Raw genomic sequence first — 25,638 nt, 5'->3', positions numbered from 1 at the left:
TCCGTAATGGCGGTGATATTCAATTCTGTTCGGATGTCAGCGTTCCTTTTATGGTCGTAAAGAATATATCCTACAAGAGGTCTCAGCAATCGCATTTCAGCAGCTTCTGTTCTTCGAAGTTGCCCTTTTGTTACTGACCATGTCTCTGATCCCTATAATAATGCCGGGACTGCCATAACTTTATAGAATTTCAAAATTGTTTCTGGTCGAACTTTCTTTAGTAGAGTTGATTTGATTATCCTTAACAGTTGCTGAAATTTGGCAAGTTTAATATCTACGTCCCTGGAGTTTATATAAGAATGATTGCAGCCAAGGTAGTTGAATGTATTGACTTGTTCTATACAATTATTATTATTATTATTATTATTATTATTATTATTATTATTATTATTATTATTATTATTATATAACGATTGGTGGTGGTGGTACTGACAAATAGTATCTGCCCTAAAGTTCTTCACCATAACAACTTCCCCTTGAAATTTTCGACATTTGAACACAATCCCCAGCATACGTATAGGCCTATTGGTGCTCTAACGGTGTACCTGTCGTCTTAAAGGTGTTCCCAGATCTCTTCCTCTTCAAAGGGTTAAATAACGAAATATGAGGAGAAAGTCGGAGCTTTCTCCAATAGCACCTAGACGAGGCGTGAATGTCCCCACGACGAAGGGCTAGTTTGTTGTTCGGCTGTAATACTCTGTTGTTATTGCCAGTTTGTGGGCACGAAGTGACCGCTAAGCGACAACCGGTCTAGACCACGTGGGGTGGGCGGATGTACCAAAAAACAAACAAGTATAAACCAAATAACAACATCAACAACGGCGGTGTGGGTCCAGTCATTGAGACAAGACACCGGTCCTCCCACGCGACGGCTCGCCATTCACAGCGCGAGTGAGGAGAGTGGTCATCCGGGCCGGCCGGGGCAGCAGACCCTCGCCCACGGAGGGCACGGCGCGCACGAGCGCAGGGGTTTCAAACGTCGAACCCCCTGCAACGTGCCCAGAGATTACATAGACAATTTGAATGTCTAAATTATATGTCTGCCTGAGTTTGTTCCTAATGGTACAAAAAGGATGAACAAACATGGTGCTAAGTTGTGTCTGTTTACCTTTGACTTGTAAGTGATAACTATTTCACAATTCTTTTCAGTCATAAACAACAGAGCCCATAATATGGTGATAACTTCAAAGTAGTTTGGACGTTTGTCATTATATGAAGAGTTTCTGAAAGATTGGGAAAGTATATTCACTGATATCGTGAGGAGCTTGGGAAACAATCTTCTTTATCGTTGCCATTTTATGAGTTTCGGAAAGCTTTAGATAGTAAATGAATTATATTTGTAAAAACTAAGGGGAAGATCTATATAAATCTATACAGTGTCATAGTCGCCCTGTGAGTTTGGAAAAATATGATAATCGTCATTGTCATGAAATTTGAGGTTTGAGAAAGAACACTTATCTAGTAGTTATCATTTGGGGAGTTTGGCAAAAATAAAATGATCATGTGACGAGTTTGGAAAAGTAGAATCGTCAGTGCCTGTTTCTGAGGAGTTTTCTGAAATTATAATATTCTACCGTTGACGTAATCTCAAGGAGAAATTTGGGAAAATAATCATGACCATAGTGATATTTAAAGGAGTTATTATCGTTACCAGATAAGAAAAAATTCTGGTAAAGTACAATCAATATTTTCACAAAATGAGTTCGGAAATTTGGAATCGTCATCTTCACAAACTGCGGGGTGCGGGAATGTGAAATCGTCATCTTCACAAACTGAGGAGTTGTTGTTTGATGTTGTTTAGTCAACTATCCGAAGACAGCTCTGAACACAAGTGATACCACGAAGGCACCACTTATGAGGCAACTAGGCCAGGAGATAATGGAGGATGGCCAGTTCCTTTCCCCCTCCATTGCATACAACGCCGACTAGCTACATATTACATTAATCAGACTTCAAATGCATACAAACAATTGTTCTTCCTATGATACATCTCGTCAAGTGAGATGTACTGTCTGATAAAATAGACTTAGGAGTTGGGAAAGTAAAATTCTTATCTTCGGTGAGGAATTTGTGAAAGTATAGTCGTTATCATCACCAAATGATAATTTAGTAAAAGCATAATCGTTATTGCCCTCCGCCGTAGCGTCGTGGTCTGAGTCATCATACTTGAACTCGCGTTACGGAATAACCTTTGATTAGAATCCTTATGCGGAATTTTCATTTTTAATTTGGGGAGTTACGATATGTAACGAAATCCAATTTCAAAGAAGGTATAACTGTTGACTATACGATACCTTCATTCTGGTTGGATGATCGTTCACTTTTGCCGAGGTGTTTGGACATGAGCCAGCAGCTGGCTATTCGGTCTTGACCCTTCATGGACTCGCTCCACGGATTATTATAAACGTTATCACCATCAACTGACGAGTTTCTGAAAGAAAAATTCTTATCGCACTCAACTGACGAGTGTGTGAAAGCAAAATCGTTGTCATCACCAACTGAGGAATTTGTGAAGAAAACGTTCGTGAACTGAAGAGTTTGTGAAAGTAAAATTATCACCATCTGAGAAGTTTGTGAAAGCAAAATCATTATCATCACCAACTACGGAGTTTGTGAAAGCAAAATTTGTGTCATCAACTGAGGACTTTGTGAAAACAAAGTCGTTATTTCCATCAGCTGAAGAGGTTGTGCAAACAAAATCGTAACAGTAACGAAATGAAGAGTTCGTGAAAGCAAGTTATCGTCATAAACTGAGGATTTGTGAAAGCATAATCGTTTGGGAAAGAACAGGTCATTATCGGTCTTACAAACGAAGTTACGAATTACTATCATAATCAGAAGAGGATTTCTGTAAAGGATTTCGCTAATATTATCGCCAAGAAGGATTGGAAGAACATTCATAGCCATCATCATCATCATCATCATCATCATCATCATCATCATCATCATCATCATCATCATCATTTTTCTTTACTTTTTTTTTACTTGGTTATTTCACGACGCTGTATCAACTACGAGGTAATTTAGCGTCGATGGGACTGGTGATAGCCATATGATATTTGGCGAGATGAGGCCGAGGATTCGCTATAGATTACCTGACATTTGCCTTACGGTTGGAGAAAACCTCGGAAAAACCAAACCAGATAATCAGCCCAAGCAGGAATCAAACCCGCGTCCGAGCGCAACTCCGGATCAATCATCATCATCATCATCATCATCTGAGAAATTTGAGGGAGATGTAAAAGTTTGCAATCATAATATTGTCATCAAGTGATGAGTTTGGGAAAGTTGGTGAATGTTTGTTACAACGATCATCAGTATTACATCTATCACATAAGTGTTTGAGACAATATGTCATCTTTTGAGTCTTGTGCCAGTAGAATCAATCATCATCATCAACTTTCTTATCGTCTCTTGATTTCTCTCTGTACCTGTTTTCGGATGGTAATTACATGCAGTCCTTTTAGTAATAAATCTTGTACACTATTGCAGCGATCTCGACATAGTATTCTAGACTTCTCAGTGAATTAATTAACTTCCAAACGTTTTCCACGTTTCCTATTCCTTATGATAATTCTGTGAGATCATGACAGATTAAGAACTGCATGTGCAAGTTTTGGGCGTCATCTCGAAAGGTGGAAAACAAAAGAACGTAGAAGAAACAATATTTATTGCAAGGCCATACACAATTCTTTACGGCTTAAAAACCTCTATCAGTAAACAAATCTTCACATTTAAAACATACTATTAACACCCATTAAATCTGATTTATATAATGTAATATTTTTTAAATAAGAAAAGATGTTTCGCCACGACTCACCCACACCGTAGCGGCAGCAGCAGCCGCCGCGTGGAGATGAATGGAGCCACGTGGGAGACGCGTGGGCTCCCACTAAAATCTGTGCCCGCCAGCGAGTCAATAAAGGCCCATTCACAATGACGACTTGGGCATGAGTATACCCGCCCGTGTCTCGCGAACCTGATGCTGTAGTGCGTAATACCCACACCCGGGGCTCTTGTCATGCTTCTTTGGCATTTCACAACGGAGGATCACTTGCGGCAACCGTTGCTGCACACAAAATTAATGTTTCCTCTGATTTATATTCTTCTAGTCTACTGTCTTATTATCTCGAAGGCCTGTTGTTCGATCCCCAAGAACGGCTTTCGTTTTTTTTTTTATCCATACTGATGAATCCGCTGCTAACAAGGAAACCTTCAACATCGGGTCGAAATCCCATTTCGAGTTTGTTTTTTTTTCTAATACATGATTTTTATTTTTAATATATAAATTTTCTTTATTATTTTAACAATTAGGGGAATATGGGGCAGGTCGGGGAAGGGGGGCAGGACGGGGTATAGACTCTATCTTCCCAACAAGTAGTGCGATCTACCGAATTTTTTTTTACAACTTCGTCAACTCGTGTAAATATATCATCACACAACACTTACTGCCATTCCTTGCATCTGTTGTATGTTATTCGATTGCTGCATCATATTGTATCATTCATTTGTAACTTTAAAGTGTTCTCTTGTCACACGTAAGTAGAAATGAGATTCATTTAGATAATCTATTTTAGCGTCATATTATAGAGTGCTTACCTGGCTTTTAATTCCGAAACTTTCTTAAATTTCGTACATTATTTTTCCTGCCAATACCTCATAACATAGAAATTGTGACTGTGGGGCAAAACGGGGTGGGGCATAACAGGGCAGTACCCCGTCCTGCCCCACGTCATATTTAATTGAATTTCACCTGTAATGGGTTGTTCGTTCTGTTATTTGTCAGAAGAAGGTTGTATTAGATGCGTATCATGTCTGAAATGGGCTCACAATTGTTGCGCAGGAGTAGACAGTGAAGACGAGGATGCCACGCACATTTGCGTATTTTGCGAATGACTTTTTCTCAAGTGAACTTGTAAAATGTTGTAGTATTCACACATTCAGTATTTAATTTTTGTCACTTTTGCCATTTAATTATTACAAAAAATAGACACCCCATTTTGCCCCATACGTGGGGCAGAACGGGGAAAAACACACATTTCGAAAAACTAATTTATTTTAAGGTTATAGTGACCGGATTTCACTCGAAGTGCATATTTTTTTACTTGTTTACAGTGTAATAAAAGCATATATGCCATAAAACCCATACATTTACATTATTTGATACCAAATAAAAGCATTCAAACATTAACTACCCCGTCCTGCCCCGTTCCCCTACTTCGATTCACATTACTGTAATTGTTTGATTCTTAGAAAAACATGTACTAAACTTGTTTTCATTTTATTATTATTATTGTTATTATTATTATTATTATTATTATTATTATTATTATTATTATTATTATTATTATTATATGTTGCATGTGTTGTATGAACTCCATTACTTCCACTGACTCGGCGTAATTGGAGAATATTCAAAGAAAATTTATTTCCTTGTGTTCCTATAGATTTTACCTAATTCCGATGATTATAAGTATGAGATTAACTGCAAATATTTTAATTGCTGTAGTTCATTTGCCAGACGTCAAGATCTTCATTAATTATTTTTTGTGAAGTCATTAAAGATGATATCTATTGTGAATTCTTCTTAAGCAATATCAGTCTTCGTATTCCTGCTAAGGGTTAAAAAAAATAAATAGAAATTATAAATCTCCCTCTCCGGTCTCCACATATATATATATATATATATATATATATATATATATATAATATGCTAATTTGGATCTCCGGTCTCCATATGTATAAAATATGCTAATTTGCATGGAATGAGCTTGGATCCATTTAATGTGTAGTATATACTTTTTGGTTATTTGTATCAGTTATTATTAATTTATATATTTTGTTTAGATATGTATTATATTATTATTATTCTCGTCATGTTTCATATCATTTGTATTATATTAATTTATATTAGTAAATAAATAGTAAATAAAACAATAATTAATTTATATTGTTTCTGTATTTATACCTTTTTTTATACTTGTATTTGCTATTGTTCTTATATTGGTTGAGTAGAAGAGAGGACTAATGGCCTTAACTCTGCCTGTAGAAATAAATCTACTAAATAAATACTGAATAAAGTAACGTAGAAAATATAGGTCTTCTTCTTACATTGTAAGAACTGAGTTTTATCCTATTCCGAAGCGAAGTTGTTTTTTTTTTTTTTTTTTTTTTTTTTTTTTTTTTTTTTTTTTTTTTTAACAATTGAGTACCTCCGTGGAATGAGGTTGGATGTAACACTTGGCCAATTTTTGCAGGAAACGAAAAAAAACTTATATTTTGGGTATGAAAACCTATAATATGTTATTAAAAAATTGAGTATTTCTTGCAGTTAAGACATTATACTTACTTGATAACAAAATATTTTCTCCATGTTAATGTATTGAAAATATATATTGTCAAGCTTCCAGTGCAACAAGGTTGGTTGTCATACATAGTCCTATTGCAGTCTGTGTAAATATGAGTATGGAAGAAGGTTGGATATAACATAATTATAAGCTTAAGTCATATACAGGGTGAAAAGTAATTAAACTGACAAACTCGGGGAGGTTGTATGGGACGCCAATGGAAACACTTTTCTTTAATGTCATATTGTGCTGTAATCGGCAGCGCGAACGCTACCTCAGAGTACCATGGCGGCCAATTACATACGTTTACTTCCAGAATTATTTTTTCTTTTGCTTTTTTTTTTTAAGTGTGTCGTTAGTGGGAAGATCTGATTAATGGTCCAGCAATCAAATTACAGTCAGTGGCGTACGCAGAATTTTGTCAATTTTCATTATTAAAATGTTATTTCTTACAATTTACATTATCGGTATTTTAAATTTTGTGTATTATTATTATTATTATTATTATTATTATTTATTATTATTAAACTAGTACGCTTTAAAGGTAAGATCTCTCAGTTTATAATATTGTTAGGAGTGCGATTTTTTTATTAACGTTAGGCTCTACGCGAAATGTGTTAAAAACTTAATTTCATTAATATAAAATGCAAATTTCTTAATGAAATCCCAAAGTTCATTTAAATATATCGGCGAATTTTTGCAAAATTCTTATAAATTCATGAAATTACTTCATAATCACGATATTTTCAACAAAAAAGGTGTCATGGAGAATTCTTACGAAAAATTACTCTTCTTTCCAAATAAAAAGTGAAAATTTTCTTCGTTATAAAACACTCATGAACATTTCTACATATTTGATCGTTCAGCATTCAAGGACTACATTCAGGGAGTAGCGCAGTCAACGGTCATTTCTCTTTCCCGCAACAACTGCCTTCGTGTGCTTAAGAAGGAAGTGCCGTCACCCCCTCACTCTCTCACAGTCGAATGAATTTGTTGAATTATGAATTTAATTAATGATGCAAACAATTTTCTGTTAGTTTCACAGGGATTGTTTCAATAATAATTAAAATAAACGTTATTTTATTATTTTTTAAGTTTCTTTAGGATGCGAAACATACACGAAATTGCTTTCTTTCACGAAAAATTCACCGAAATTCAACCATTTTAATTACCGAAATCAGGGTAAAATAATTAACACTAATCTCACTAGAGGTTTTGATTTATTTAGAGAAAATCAAAACTCGAGTGGGATCTAATTGATCATTACACTATTAGAAGTATATTAAAAAATCGAAAGAAATTATATAAAGATTAGAAGGAATAAAGTACTCTAATACAACAGAACGTTAATTGACATATTAAAATTCTATTTCACTAATGTTAGCTTCACCAAAACATTTGAACGCAGCTGCTATTTTGAGTTCAGTTGACTATCTATGCGGGAAACAAATGACGATCGCAAAACATGTTTTATAGTACCGTAAAGAATTTGCAGTTTGAAATGTTGGCAAACAAAGAAACAGATGCTAGGGAAGTGATAAAAATAAACAAATGCTATGGAAGTGAAAAAATTGTATCGATAAACAGCCATGATCGGTTGAAACACATCCTTTCGTATTGTTTTATTGGTCAAAAGTAGTATGACTTAATAAAAGTGTAATAGTCACCATAAAATCTGATACTAATAATTGTTATTCTGATAAAATTGTTTTTTCTTCTATTCTGGACTCTCGTTTATGGAGATCGTTGAATATTATTGCACGTATATTGAAATTAGTAAGGTTGACTACCGTACTTTTAATTTAACGTGTATTACCTTTCAAAACTCCGGAAATGTCACAGACAACTGGTGTAGAGATAATTTAACGCCGTTAAACAATCGTTTGTAACTTCGATTTCCATACGTCTCAAAGTAAAAGTGTGGGTTGTTGAGTTGTAGACACAAACAAACCACGACGACAAAAACAAGACAGAAAATAGGCAGGGCAATTCAGACTAGCTGCATATGTACGTTTAAACACTCCGTGGTGTTCCGTTAGTTGCCATATATGGCGTTGTCATTCTCTGGTTATTTGTGTACTGTCTCTTAGAATGGGGAGAGTATTGGATCCATAATTGCCCACTCCCACTCAGCAATGAGATGAGTCTCGTGTGTGTCTCCGTCAACAATTGGTTCGTAAAATACAGCTCGTGTGTCTAAATGTTTACGTCTGTCTGTACCGGCGAGCGGTACAAGGTACTTCATAAGTTGGTCAAACATAACTAAGGTGGAGTTAGTGTATACATTGGGACGCGTCCCGTGTAGGAACAAGTCATCAAACAAGGTGCAGTCGCTACATTAGCAAGCAAACAGTTTTAAAAGACTTGCAGGCCTCTGCCCTCGCCTATACCTCCCCACACACTCTGCCACTTAGACGAAAACCTCCTTACCTTTTAATAAGGGTAAAGAGACGACTTCAAGCAGAACTAGGAACGCGTCAACCACTTCTTTTTAACAGTTGTGCGGTTTTACGCCTCATTTCTTTCTGTTGTAGAACTTCTTCCAATTGCTTCTTAATGTGAAGAACAATTTTATGAAATACAGACAAAACTGTTTTTTTTTAAATGAAGATAATATCTGCTGTACTCCAGTCATGTTCGCATATTCAGTTCACAATATAAAGAGATCACAAACTAACCTATGCTGTATATCAGTGGTCATCACTCGCTGAAATGGGTAACGAGTAAGCAGTGCATCGTAATATGCCCCGTCGTACAGCAGGAAGAGCATACCCGCCAGCAGTCATGGTTGCACGGGATCCGACATTTTCGCCACCCGGTGATTTCGTCACATATTACATTTTGTCATCGATTCACTTTTGTCAACACCGTATTTTGTCACCAAATCATTTTTGCCACCACCATATTTTGTCACCAAATCACTTTTATGACCACCATATTTTGTCACCAATTTAATTTCCTCATCACTATTCGTCACCACAGTTCCCCCCTCTCTCCTCTTATGTCTTCCCTTGATGATGACTGTACGAAATGATACGTTTAATAATTGGTTTATTTAATTTTATTTTAGTTGTCAAAATGTATTTAACAAGTGATATTCGTTGCTAAATGTTACGTTATTCACTATTAGTTGCGTTTTATAATATATATTTTCAAATTTCAAATTTATTTATTTAATACACAAGGTTTACACTACATTAGGCATTGCAGCCCGAAAGAGCAGAAGCTCGTGTTCGAGCGCAGAAACGTAATATAAAACCTCCAACTTCATTGTTCATTTCGTTTCCAAGGACACATTCATTTTTTGGATTCGAAATCTTCACGTTACAGGCTCATTGGTTTCAAAATCTTCAAGTTAATATAAGGCGGAATTACTTCGATTCGTAAAAAGTAATAGATAAAAAGATAAGTTAATCGACATATGGACATACTGTATGTATATACAAAGCACAAAGTTACGAAGACCGGGATTGTATGGAAATGTGATCAGCGCGACGTTTATAATTCACTGATGACTATTTCCTCAGATAAGAACCTACAGAGCACAATTTCAATGGAAATTTTGGTTGAAACTCCATAAAAACAGAATGAATATATGCAATTCAAAAGCCATGTTAATACTTTACAAAGCATTAAAATAATTACACAGTGATAGTTTTGGACTCATAATAAAACAACCTACATGTAATTTTCTATATTATTTTGGTAACGAAATTCCCTCAGTATAAAAGAAAATGATGACAATGTATATGACGAAATATGTTCGGTGAGAAAATCTCCTCAGTGAAAAAAAACATGACAAAATGTATTTGATGACCAAAAAGGAATGACGAAAAATAGTTGACAAACTATAACGGTGACGAAATTTCCGGTTACGAAATGTCCTAGACCCCGGATGCACCATAGTGCAGTCTCCTATCCGCGAGTGAGAGACGCTAGCCCGAGGGTGCACTGTGCTGAAGACCGCTGCTTGTTTACAGAATTGATTAACGGAATGTAATTAAGTAGAGGGAATTTGGCAACAACTTAAACACAAGTAAGAAAGTGGACTAGTACACCCCGCACATCCATACAACTTAGTATTCCACCTACCTGACTTTCAATTTTCACCATCCCAAAAACATATTGCAGTAATCTGGGCCATCCAGTAATGTAGTATTTCTACTTTTGGGCTACAACAGGGAAATGGAACTGGAAGAATTTATAGAAATCTTAAAGCGTCCTCAGTACAAAATTTATACACTGCTCTGTCGATATAGGAGAAAGTCACTGTTCACCTACTCGGATATAACACGCGGAGCAAGTACCCTGCAATCGGCAAGCATCATGTTAGATAGAGCCAAGACCAGACTGGTCTTCGTAGAGCATGGAAGTCGAGGAATGCTATGGACAGGAAAACACATCATACGGGAATGGATATTTAAGAGTTGTTAAGTCATTATAAAAAGTAAATCTGATACAATGGTAATACAAATTAATTTTATTTCCTAGAATATATCCATCTATACAATAAATAAATAAATAAATAAATAAATAAATAAATAAATAAATAAATAAATAAATAAATAAATAAATAAATAAATAAATAAGTTAGTAAGTAAAATAAAATTAAATTAAATTAAATTAAATTTAAAATTAAAATATAAAAAATATGAAATATGAAAAATATAAAATATAAAAAATAAAAAATAAATTAAATTAAAATAAAATAAAATAAAATAAAAATAAAATAAAATTTAAATTAAATTAAATTAAAATGAAATTAAATTTAAATTTAAAATTAAATTAAATTAAATTAAATAAATAAATTTTAAACTATCTAGCAATATCCTTAATATTTGCGCCGTTTTATAGGCATTGATTATTTACTTTGTCAAAAATACTCCGACGTGAACGTTTTGTGACATGATGCCTTACCGGTATGCAGGGGCTTAGATTCTCTTAACAACAACAGACCACATTATATTGTTTTCTGCTTTCTTTAGACTCCAATGCATTTTACTAAATTGACGGATCAGTGTAATAAGAAACATGGAAAAAGACTTTATGGCAATTTATTATTTACTATACAGAGTGTCCCATTTATCTTGACCACCCAAAATAACTTTGTACGCAAGCATCAAATTAAAAATTGTTTAATACCAAAGGTGTACAACTAAAAGGAGGGTGGAATTATCACAGTGGGTCTCTAATAAATAAAACGTTAATAAACGGAACGTTATTCATCCATCCATGTACCTACCTATCCTCCTCTCTGGCGTCATATCAATTCATCCGTCTATTACCAATCTACCTGTTCATTCATCTATCTTTCATCTACCTACCTATTCACCAATCCATCAATTAAATTACGTGTCCATTCATCAATGTTTATCCATCCATTCACCTTCTTGCCCATCCACGCCACAATCTATTCATCCATCCATCCATCCATCCATCCATATACATTCCTACTTATTTATCCATTCATCTATCTAAATCCACCTACTTCCCCACTAATCTGTACAATACATTAACTCTATCCATTCGTCCATCCATCTATCCATCCACATCCTTCCTACTTATCTATCCATTCATCTATCTAAATCCATCTACCTACCCATTAATCTGTACAATAAATTAACTCTCTATCCACCCATCCATCCATTCATCCAGCCATCCATCCATCCATCCACATACCTTCCTACTTCTCTATCCATTCATCTATCTAAATGCACCTACCTATCCACTAATCTGTACAATAAATTAACTCTCTATCCATTCGTAAATTCATCTATCCATCCATCCATCTATCCATCCATCCATCTATCCATCCACCCACATACCTTCCTACTTATCTGTCCATTCATCTATCTAAATCCACCTACCTACTCATTAATCTGTACAATAAATGAACTCCCTATCCATCCATCCATCTATCCATCTATCCATCCACATACCTTCCTACTTTATCCATTCATCTATCTAAATGCACCTACCTATCCACTAATCTGTACAATAAATTAACTCTATCCATTTGTAAATCCATCCATCCATATACCTTCCTACTCATCTATCCATTTACCTATCTAAATCCACCTACCTACCCACTAATCTGTACAATAAATTCTCTAGCCATTCGTCCATCCATCTAACCATCCACAAACCTTCCTACTTATCTATCCATTCATCTCTCTAAATCCACCTACCTATCCACTAATCTGTACAATAAAGTAACACTCCATCCATCCATCCATCCATCCATCCATCCACATACATTCCTACTTATCTATCCACCTATCTATCCACTAATCTATACAATAAATTAACTATCTATTCCTTCGTCTATCCATCCATCCATCCATCCATCGAACTATTTACGTATCCACCCATCCAATCTCTACTCATTCATCCATCCATCCACTTACCCGTTCATCCATCTACCTACATACGTAGCTATCTTTCTGCCCATTCTTCCATTCATTCATCAACCTCTTTTATTCATTCACCCTACCTAAATCCACTTACTTATCGATCAATCGGTCCATTAAATACCTATCCATTCATCCCTCTGTTCGTCAATTAAAAATCTACTCTTCTTTGTATCTGTCGGTCTGTCTCTATGTCTGTCTAGCTAGGTATCTATCTATCCATTTTTAAATCTTCCTTTTACTCCTTTTCCTTGAATTTCCTGTTTTTCATACTTATTATTATTATTTTTTAGTTTCCTTTCTTCGGTTTTGTTATTTTCCTTTGCTAGTTATCCGAAATGCCATGTCTCAAACGCACATGGGAAAGACATGCAAGTCTGTAGTCAAGAATCGAGTATTCTGGCACAGGACAAGAGCCACAAGCGCTGTGACATACAGGAGAGTGATGGCCAGCTTAACATGCCAAACGAATTCTACTACTTGGCTGTAAACTCGTGTTCAAAGCGATTAGCAGTAATTTTCCTGTAAGTAAACAAGATTTGTGTAGGGTTAACGAACGATATATAACAGACGTCTCTTGAGTAAACGAAAAGCTGTTATGTAGGGGTACATTAAAATTAGGATGGGAGGAGTCCTCGGGTAACAAATTATTGGCGTTTCTCAAATTTATTACCTGTGTAATTTTACGCAAGATTCGGCTTGTGGTCCAGTAATCAATGAAGTTAGTTTCGATGCAAAATAATACGTTGAGAATAATAAAAAAAGGGTCGAGCCAGTATTCGATTATTGTCCGCCTACAGCATGGCTACCGAGCACCAAGTCCACAGTGGCTGCGTATAATATTCCCATCAGTCAGTCCTACAGTCTCCATTTGTGTGGGGGCGACCGTGATACAGGGCCCGTGCAAATTCTGTTCGCGAACGAACTTGTCCATATAACCCAGTAAGCAGGCTAATATTTATCACTATAATGCTATTCTCTTCTTGATGCATATCACAATGAACTTTTTGTGGCTCCAATTCACTGCCACATGTTTCAAAAAATCTTTCCACGCTTCAAAGTCTTCGATCTACCAGTTTTTTTAAGTTTTCTCTTTTCCGGCCATCGCACGTTTCCAAGTTACACGTTTTCCAAATGACTCACGTTCTCAAATCATCTTTCTTCCGATTCTCTCACGTTTCAAAATCATCTATTTTCTGGTCGTCTCTTCTCCGGTAAGTTTTCAATTCATCTCTTTTTACGTCAACACACTTCCAATTGCCTCCCTTTCCAATTACCCACACATCTCCATGTCATCACTCTTTCAGTTGCCTCATGTTCTCAAGTCATCTTTTTACCTGTTGTCTCACGTTTGCTAATCATCTCTTTTCCGGCCATTCAACGTTTCTGAGTCTCCTCTTTTCCGTTTGACTACCGTCTTCAAGTCATCTCTTCCCGGTTATCTAACGTTTCCAAATCACCTCTCTTCTTGTTGTTCAAAGTTTTTCAGTCATCTCATTTCCATTTCAGTTCACCTCTTTTCCGGTCATTCCACTTTTCCAAGTTCTCTATATCCCACTGTTCTCATGTCATCTTTTTCTGGTTGACCTGCGTTCTCAAGTCACCTTTTTACTTATCATTCTTCGTTTCCTAGCGACTTCCTTTCCAGTTGTCCCTCGTATTCAAGAAATTTCATTTCAGGTTAACACAAGTTTGCAAGTCACCTCTTTTCCCGTTGCCCCACGTTTTCAACTCATCTCTCTTCGTTTAACCCACTTTTCCAAGTCATCTTATTTCAAATTATCCCACGTTTCCAAGTCGTATCTTTTCCAGTTGTCCAACGTTCTTAGTTAGCTCTTTTCCAGATGAACTACGTTTTGAAGTCATCTATATTCCAGTTGTCCCATGCAAGAATTCTCAAGTCATCTCCTCTCCGATTGTCCCACGTTCTCAAATCATCTCTTCAAGTTATATCACGTTTCAAGGTCATCTGTTTTCCGGTCGTCCCACATTTCCAAGCTTTTTTTTTTCCTGTCATCCCAGGTTTCCGAGTCACTTCTAATATTCCAAGTCGTCTCTTTTCCTTTCGTTTGACTCACGTTTTCAACCCATGTGTTTTCCGGTCGTCCCACGTATTCAATTTATTTTTCTTTTCTGGCTGTCCCAGTTATCAACATATGACCACTCTAAAAACGAACATGATGAAAAGTGTAGGCCTCACAAAAGAACTTCGAAAAGATGTCAAGAGTCTATTGAAATCACAACCAATTATTAAGTTCTATGCCTGTGTAGGATGACAATGATGTCAACCATAATTCACGCACCGTTGAAGACGATTATGAAGCCTGTTGTGATTATTACTATAATAACGATGGTGTTAATGACAATTTTTATATAAAATATTGCTTTTAAGGGTTGTCCAATCGTAATGTTGAGTACTCCTGAGCTTAGGTAGAAATTTTCTTTGAATTGATCTGTGTCCTTTGAAGTATCTCTCCTCATTCAGTAAACTTGACACTGTCAACAGTTACAACAACAAAACAACAACAACAATAATAATAATAATAATAATAATAATAATAATAATAATAATAATACAATGTTTTCTACCCCGTTTCGACCCCAATATTGTAATAACTGTAAACAAATATTAAAGAGATAGGCTACAAATACCTGGATTTTAATATTCATGTGGTCAATAGGACTCAGAATTACCCCTTTGACATAACATAGAACAAACACAAGGTAAGTACTGTTATTATTAGTCTATGTTATTTAACAACGCTTTATCAACTACTTAGTTATTCAGCGTCGATGGGATTGGTGGTGGCGAGATGAGGCCGAGGATTCGCTATAAAATACCTGACATTCTCCTTACAGTTGGGGAACCTCGGGGGGGGGCCCCCAAGTAATCAGCTCAAGAGGGGAACCCACGCCTGATCGCAACTTCGGTTCGGGAGGCAAACGCCTAAGCTGACTGAGCTACGCCGGTGGCTCGGTAAGGACTACATATTGGGCCTTATGAGAGAAAAATGTACGCGTACTTTCTCACCCAGAATTTAACACGAATCTGTTGGTTTTGTAACAAAGAAAAAAGTCATTACTCATTTTTGTCAATTAAGCTAAATAATAATAATAATAATAATAATAATAATAATAATAATAATAATAATAATAATAATAGTAATAGTAATAATAATAATAATAATAATAATAATAATAGTAATAATAATGATGATGATACAAAATTAGATGAAATTTGTATCTTGGGCACAATCACAGAAGTGCAAAAGAGAATTATTATTATTATTATTATTATTATTATTATTATTATTATTATTATTATTATTATTATTATTATACTTAATGCACGCACAAATTACTAAAATGTATAATGTAATAAGCCTATGTATTAGTCGATGTAGGATTTTGTATTTTTTTTTTTCGGAAATAGGCGATTGAAATAAAAATCTATATTCTTAGGAACTTTTAAAGCAAAGTATATTTGAGTTCATGGAAAAAGTACAGTGCGATCGAAAAGTCCCTCAGCAGGTTCATTAGTTCTAGTAATCCTGTAGAACGTTGGCACGTAATCCTGTACAAAGTTGGCACTTTCCCATTAATTCCGGTTTGACAGCCTCACACCCCCAGTCCATCATTTGCTTAGCGGCCAGCGCTGCCACTTGAATTCTCTGCCTTGTGGATTCTCAGCTATACCGTGGCTACACAAATACTGCGGAGAGACTTCTCGATCGCATTGCATATTACCAACAGTACGTTTAACCCCAGGACAAGGCGCCAGAACGGCATAATGTTAATCCATTGCTTTTTAATCCCATTATTGGGCCATCTGTTTACAGATAACATATTAATTTGATATAACTATATTAATTACTAACACTCTGCTAATATGAAGGGTACAATTTAATAAAAATGGACTGCCAAGCAGTAAAGAAGTGAATAAGGTTCGAAAGTCATTGATGTACCTCTAGGTGAAATAAAATAATAATAAGGTAATAACAATAATACTGCAATGTTACTGTTCAAAGCATGGATGGATACAAGACAAGATGGACACTTAACAAAATTCAAACAATTTTGGAAGGAAATATATATTGAAAATGCATCAGAGGGAACCGAACTCAGGTGCGTTGAATTGGTAAATGATATCAAGCCATACGATATTCTTAATTTTAAATGAATACAGATAATTATTTTCGGTGCTGTTATTTTAATCAATTTAATCAATTGCTTCAATTAAAAAAAATATTTACCAAAACAAGAACATATTCCAAATTGGCAGACGGAAATTTGTATTAGGCCTACGTGAGAAATTTAACAAAAATAACCATTAAAATAAAAGCCAAAAATATACAAACGTGTGACAACCAGAAAAGAGACGACTTGGAAACTGTGACAACTAAAAAAGAGATAACTTGGAGACGTGGGTCGATCGATGAAAAGACAGCTTTAAAACGTGGTTCAACCAGAAAAAAAGGTGACTTGAAAATCTGAGACAGTCAGAAGAAAATATAAATTTGGAACGTTAGGACACCGGAAAGAGTTTAATTGGGAGACGTAGGGCAACTATAAAACAGATAACCGAAAATAATCACTTGAAAATGTGGGATAATGGAAAAAGAGAACTTGAAAACATGGGTCAACCAGAAAGAAAGATGACTTGAAAATCTGAGACAGTCAGAAGAAAATATAACTTTGGAACGTTAGGAAACCGAAAAAGTTTATTTGGGAGACGTAGGGCAGCTATAAAAGAGATAACCGGAAAGAATCACTTGGAAATGTGGGATAATCGAAAAAGAGAACTTGAAAACGTGGGTCAACCAGAAAGATACATGACTTGAAAACCTGAGACAGTCAGAAGGAAATATAACTTTGGAACGGTAGGAAACCGGAAAAAATTTATTTAGGGGACGCAGAACAGAATAAATATTTAAATTATCTCATTATTATTATTATTATTATTATTATTATTATTATTATTATTATTATTATTATTATCATCATCATTATCACTATTTCTTGCCAATGTTTATTATTGTCACACTAATATTACTTATCCAACATTCATTATTTACTTTCATGTTGTTTTATGGTCTAGATATTAATGTAATAACTATGTAACCAATTGTATTCAATTAGAATTAGAGTCTGGCTGGGCGAAGAGAAGGCTTACTGGCCTTAGCTCTGCCAGATTAAATAAATTATTATTATTATTATTATTATTATTATTATTATTATTATTATTATTATTATTATTATTATTAGAACAACCATAAAAGAGATAACCGGAAAGAATCATTTGGAATGAGAGGTAATCGAAAAAGAGAACTTGAAAACGTGGATCAACCGGAAAAAACCTGGAAACGTGGAACAATTAGAAAATAAATGGGTTGATAACGGAGACGATCGAAAAGGAAATAACTTTGAAACCAGCATCAATCGGAAAATATATGGTTTGAAAAGCTGGGATGGCGGAAAAAAGACTACTTGGAAACTTACAATCGGAAAAATGTTTACTGCGAGATGTGGGAGGAACAACCGGAAAACAGGTAATTTGGAAACGGAGAAGAAAGGGAAAACAGATGACTTGAAAAATGGGATGATCGGGAAGGTGATAAGTTTTACACGAAGATTTAACGTCACTTTTTGGCTTCTCTAACCTAAGACTGAGACGGTGGTATGAGTAAGGAGTGACAATGTTGATGGTTCACCCTGTATAGTGTTAGAAAACGTAGAGGTTTATGCGTCACAAGTTTTTTTTTTTCATTGCGGACAAACTATATCAGTGCCTCTGTGTGCTCCTGCATTTTATCTGGCCTCACAATCTTGGTGCGTGGTTGCAGACGGTATAGGCGTACACGGCTTTGTCACCTAATTTACGACCGATACAATTTATAGAGCATCTGTAATGATAATGAGGCGTCTGAAGGTTGAGTGGAGGTAATTTTATAACGCTTATTAATTTTTAACAATATCTCAATTTACCCTAGGGATTTTGTGAATAATTCGTAACGGTGGCTATTAAACTAAACTAATACATATATGATTTATCGATATTTGAAAGATAAGTTTATTTAATTTTGCTTCGAACATTACGATGACACACGGGCTTTCAGCTACTGTACTTACAATTTGCTGTGTCATTTCTTTTCATATTTTAAATACGTTCCGACATGGAAAATGCGCATGAATGAGAATAAAAAAAAAGACTGGGAATGTTATTTGTTACTAGTATTCACACAGCTTTTGCGCTTACCTAGAATAATAGTACAGGTTGTTTATTACATATACGTAACATTATTAAGGGGGATCATACGGTAACGGTGCTGCTGATTGTAAACCTTTCACAAAATTTTTAATATCTCAGAGATAATTCAATGGATCTTTCTAATTTTTTGTACATATACTAGTGGTATTTGGGCCTCTCATTTGGTGTCAACAAATTTATAATTATCTGTAGTAATGTCACGAGAGGTCTGAGATTTATCTGGGAAATCTCAGACCTCGAGTGACGTTTATTAGGACTATTTCGTGAATAAAATAAAAATTTAAATAATATATCCCTAAAATTCGATCACAAAATGTTAATAATTGTATATTAACGAATACTTAACTTATTCAGACATTGTGAAGTTGAAATACTCGTAGATGAATATCGATTACGGCAATAAAGAAATTCGATGTTATTATTCAGTAATGCCAATTGCGAAAAGCGAAATACAGGTTTAACAATGTTAATTACATGTACTGCACTTTTCTCTTATTATAACAAATACATTTTCATTATCTGCTGAAATCATAATTTAATTTAACAGTAACAGTGGAGACAGCTATATACCAATGCTTATGTATTCACAGCGAGACATGTTGCTACACAGTGAAGCCATCTCTGTATAGATAGGCCTAATTGAAACACGAATTTTATTACGCCATACGAAAGGCAGTTTGATCAAAGACATTATTACTATGCAAGGTCTATGAGTTTGATATCCGATTATGTTACATAAATTTGAACGTCTATTAATTGTTTAATTTCAATACAAATGTTATAGGCTACAATTTTATAGGTTATGTTACCTGTGGAAGCAGGACCAATGTCAGCTGTGCCTTGTTTCGACCGTTACTTACAATGAGTGCTACACGAAAGCATTTTTTATAGCTCGACAAAAGCATTCTCGCTGTAGTGTGTAACGGAACTAAAGCTGCATCTACACAGTTCAATATTCCAATCGCGTATGTGTGCAATCTGGGAAGAATATTGAAAGAATCAAGTTTAAAAGGTACGTTCAATTAAGATGCATAAAGATTTTGTGTCTACATGGTGCGCCGTTTTGAACGTGGTCTTCACTGCGTAAATATATTAATTAATATTAAATATCAATCTTGCATTCATTGCTTTAAAGTTGAAAGAAAAAGTTTAACCGTGTAGTTGCATCTTAATGTATTCATGATCATCAATTTACGGGGAAACAGTTGGCGACAACGACTAAACAAAAGAACGACCATGCGATAAATTGATAGCGATAAATCTAGCTGCAGAAATTATCGCAAAGTCTGACTGTGATTGGTTGGAATTCAAAATTTCACTACACTTCATTGGTCGAAAAATGGAATGACGTCATATAAACGAAATAGTCATAGGAATTTATTATTTTTATTTACACAATTTAAAGGACATAATTTGCTGCTTTATAAGAGGAACAACATAGTATCACCGCAACCACTTATCAAATTCTAAGTTTGTTTTTTATTTCTGACTCCAGAAATGCAGTGTTAGAGCAACTACTGTGATCTTCCTAAGTTATAGTTATAAAGATTTTGAACTACATTTTTTTGTCATAAGGAAAACAGTCATTTTTATTCTACATTAGTTACAATTTATGAAATTATGCTTATATCTCTTTGAAAAATGAGTGAAAGTAGGAGGAAGATGAATAAATTGCATATGGTTTGCTAATGATAAGGCATTGTTAGCAGAAAAGGAGACGACACTAAGGGATATGCTATTGGAGCTAAATGACAGCTGTGAGCAGTGTGGGATGAAGATAAATGCTAACAAGAAGAAGATGGTTGTTGCAAGAAAAAAAAAAAGAAGGTAAACTTGCGAATTCAAATAGTTGGGATGTACTATAAGCAGTAACATGAGCTGCAGCCAGGAAGTCAAAAGGAGGATAGCAATTGCAAAGGAAGCTTTTAATAAAAAAAAAGGAGCATCTTCTGCGGACCTCTGGAAAAAGAACTAAGGAAGAGACTAGTGAAGTGCTTTGTGTGGAGTGTGGCATTGTATAGGACAGAAACATGGAAATTACGGCGAAATGAAGACAAAAGAATAGAAGCATTTGAAATGTGGATATGGAGAAGAATGGAGCGTATGAAGTGGACAGACAGAATAAGAAATGAAGGTGTGTTGAAAAGAATGGGTGAAGAAAGAATGATGCTGAAACTGATCAGAAAGAGAAAAAGGAACTCGTTGGGTCACTGGCTGAGAGGAAACTGCGTACTGAAGGATGCACTGGAAGGAATGGTGAACGGGAGAAGAGTTCAGGTCAGAAGAAGATATCAAATGATAGACAACTTTAAGATATATGGATCATATGCGGAGACAAAGGGGAAGGCAGAAAATAGGAAAGATTGGAGAATGCTGGGTTTGCAGTGAAAGACCTACCCTTGGACAGAACACGTATGTATGTATGTATGTATGTATGTATGTATGTATGTATGTGTCTCTATGAAAGTAGTTAATGCTCCACAGTTTCAATGGCTACAGATTTCCTGTAAATATGAAACAATTTGGGCAATTAGTTCAAGAGATATATTTTCAGTTTAAAAATAGCATCAAATTATTTCCTTTAAATTGTGTAAATAAAAATAATTAACTAATACGATAATTAATTATAAATTTTTGATGCCAAATGAGAGACCCAAATAAAACTTGTGTAAAAAAAATGAGAAAGATGCATTGAATTATCTCTGAGATATTTGAAATTTTTGTGGAAAGTTTACAATCTTCACAGCAAATATAAATGACACTCGAGAGGAAATTAAACGCAGAATAAATATGAGAAATACTTGTTATTATTCGGTTGAGAAGCTTTTGTCATTCACTCTGCTCTCATAAATCTTAAATTCAGAATTTGTAAAACAGTTATAGCCTATTACCGGTTGTGCTGTACGGTTGTGAAACTTGGACTCCCATTTTGAGAGAGAAATAGAGGCTGAGAGTGTTCAAGAATAAGATCCTTAGGAAAATATTTAGGTCTAAGAGGAATAGAGTTACAAGAGAGTGGAAAACACAAAACAGCACGCATTGTACTCTTTATATTTAGGAACAATAAATTCAGACGTTTGAGTTGGGCAGGGCTTGTAGCACGTATGAGTTAATCCAAAACTGCATATAGTGTATTAATTTGAAGATCTGAAGGAAAAATGTCGTTAGTGAGGCCGAGACGTAAGTGGGAGAATAATATTAAAATGGATTTGAGGAAGGTGTGTTGTGATGTTAGGGACTGGATTAATCTTGTTCAGATTCTCGACCGATGGCGACTTTATGAATGAACCTCCGGATTCCTTAAAAGCCGTTTTTAAGTAAATAAAACTGCCAAGGTAACAAAAGAGATTAATTTATTCTGTTTTATAATCTCAAATTTTTATTTTGGCAAGAATTTTCGGTGTTTTACTTACCACTTGTAATTTTATTTTCTTCATATTTAATTTTCTCACTGCCAACATCGTTCCAACATCAAATATAGCTTCAGTTTAATGTTGGTTTAAATGAAATAATAGAACTAAATAAAAAAAATCCGACTCATACTTCGTAACAACACTTGACATTTAAAGTTAATCGTGGCATAATCTTTGGCACAATAAGTACATGATTAACTTTCCCTCTACGATTAACTTACTTTGCCTGTATCAGGTGCCCCTCGACTCTCCTTGTATGTACGATACTCTACCTCAGATCAGAAATATCTGGACCTTCTGTATAGAGGACATGATTTCAATATAATCTGTTAAAGGACTGACTTACACTAAAAGTACGTTCAGTAACACAAATTTTGAATTTAGAGTTATTCAATATCATACTTTTAAACTCACTTATCACCATCATCATATTATTATCATCACATTATTCTTCATAACCAAAACCACAATCGTATTCTATACCATGGCTTTCATCATTATCATGTCTCTTAATTCAGTATTATTACATTTATCATCATAATCATCACTATCACCACATACTTCACCATCATGAACTCATCAATCGTCGTTGTCGTTAGAATCATTATCAATATAAACATGATTAATATTATCACCACATTCTTATCATCCCCATCATTGTTGTCAGTAATAATAACATTCATCATCGTCGTCACGTACGTACATCATGATGATCATCACATCGCTGTCATAGTCATCATGATCGTTATCACATTCATCATAGCCGTCATCGGCATCACGTTCATCGTCATCGTGATCACATTTAACATCGTCGTTATCATAATTATCATCGCCATCATTATTCATTACGTTCATCGTATCTAGAGGTGAGATTTTTATGCGCTAAAGAAGAAAAATATGCATCAAAATATTACCTAAAAAGTGTAGTAATATGCACTAAATATTCCTTCATAGAAACCATAATATCCCATTAAACGTTTAGAATATTGTCTAAAAAGTGTAGAAATATACACTAAATATTCCCTCACAGAAATCACAATACTGTATTCCAGTAAATGTTCAGAACATTCCCTAAAAAGTGTAGAAATATCCACTAAATATTCCCTCACAGAAATCATATTCCATTAAATGTTCAAAATATTCTCTAAAAAGTGTAGAAATATGCACTAAATATGCCCTCACAGAAATCATAATATTCAATTAAATGTTCATATTAATGTATTGTCTGCTTTTTATAGTCTTTTATGTTAAAAGATCACTATTGCAGCAATCACAACCCTATGAGTCACTTTTGTAAAGACACTGCGTGACAATGATTTTTTCCAAATTATTTACTGCAAGTTTATAGCGTTTGTCTGTGACAGTAGGTTTAAATGTTGAAAAAATACGTTCTACGTCACAATATGTTATTGGACATAATTTCAAAAAGGAACGATCTTACCTGAAACTACAGTTTCTACATGCTTCCCGTCCAACAGCGCAGAAACCTTTTCCAGATAAATGAGGCCTTTATTATTTTGAAAAACTTTTTCAAATATATTTCTTATTTGCTGTCCCATCTACACGAAAGCAGCACTAAGGCAATTTTACTTGAAGTGTTTTGTGCGTTGTGTGGTTGTCATGGGCGCCGTGGAGAGTAAGTATGAAATATGCAAATATATGCATCTAAAATATGCACGAAACCCCAAAATACACATTTTTATGCGCTACAAATTCTGCCATAACACATGAAACTTATAAATAGGCCTACTTCATCTTACAGTTCTAAATAAAGGCAAACAAAATATATTTTTATGCAAGAATCTCATCGTTAATCATAACGATCACCAACGTATACTGCATTTTCACATTTAATATCGCCACCATCATCATAATAATCATCAAATCCTTCATAATCGCCACCATGATTACAGCATTCATCATCTGGAATTTTTTCTATCATCATAATCATCATCATCCTACTAGTTTTAATCTTTATTAATGCTTTGATCATTGTCACATTCATCATCATCATCATCATCATCATCATCATCATCATCATCACCACCATGTTTCTGGATCACTTTCATCTTCATTATCGATCTCAAGGAAGGCGCATCATGTTTTGTTGGTTCCAGCATTTTCTTTGTTCAAAGTCTGCTATATTATATGTGTCATGTAATAAGTGTGAGAGTTTGCTTACCGAAGATATGCGATTCACTCTTAGATCTTTTGTCGTTATAAACAGCGCCTAGAGTGTCAACTAATAACACATTACCCATATAACGTTCATAGGAAAAGTATATTTCGGTGACTGGAAACCTGATTTTGATCACAGGTCGAGCGTAAGGTACTTACAGTGTAAACTAGCCTTTATTAGTTCTAGTATAAGTCGTTCCTGCTTTACATATCTCCCACTCAGTGAGGCCAGGGCGCCAAACTAGGGACCCCGGTTGCTAATTCTTAGAAGCGATTTATAATGAATACAGACTGCACACTTTTGGTTCGAGCTTGGCTGCTGTCTGTGGGAGGAACTGGAACGATTTCTTAACATGTGATTTTCCCCGCAGTTATTTGCTTAAATTCAAACTGACCACTAGTGCTATAAAATGATAGATTAAGAGATTAGGAAGATTGAGTTGCAAATACATCACGAGATAAAATCTACCTCTAATTAGAGTTGCTGTTTGACATCGATATTTTTATCCGATACCATTTTTTCTTTCCTCTTTTTCCTATCTTCAAGGGTTTATTTGTTTCAAAACAGTTGACGCAGCAAGGTATGTCTGTCTTCTCCAAAAGTAACCTTTCTTTGTCCTACGCAGTTACATTTACATAAAGAATATGGGATTGGAAGAGCCTAGCTTCAGTCCCGGGTTGAGACGATATTTTACAAGCCGTTATGGCTTCCAAAATGGTTCTGGGATCCTCTCAGCCACCTACAGATGTGATTATCGGGTCTTTGTCGAGAACAAAATAAGGTTGAAGTTTGTTTCGATCGTATCAGCTCCTCTCATGAAAGCAAAGAACCTCCACTTCTCCACTCCATATGAGCCATGTTTAAACTCCCGACCCGCTTCCCGACCCACGATTTTGAATTTCCATTGCAACCAACATTGAGTGCACACTAACTCTGTGTTAACAGAAAACCACAATTTAAGTCACACAGAGTTAGTGTGCACTCAATGTTGGTTGCCTGACAGTTGTCAGCCCACTTTGAG

The 25,638-nt window shown here is 35.0% G+C and overlaps 1 protein-coding gene across 1 annotated transcript in view; it reads right to left on the bottom strand.

The window, feature by feature from the left end:
* Nucleotides 1-25,638, bottom strand: part of LOC138713270 (noggin-3-like) — a 309,958-nt gene that overhangs the window by 133,870 nt on the left and 150,450 nt on the right. The gene's annotated exons all lie outside the window — the stretch shown is intronic.

The sequence above is a fragment of the Periplaneta americana genome, chromosome 14 (assembly GCF_040183065.1).
Source record: "Periplaneta americana isolate PAMFEO1 chromosome 14, P.americana_PAMFEO1_priV1, whole genome shotgun sequence".
Classification (NCBI taxonomy): domain Eukaryota; kingdom Metazoa; phylum Arthropoda; class Insecta; order Blattodea; family Blattidae; genus Periplaneta; species Periplaneta americana.
This window is presented reverse-complemented; position numbering and strand designations above follow the sequence as displayed.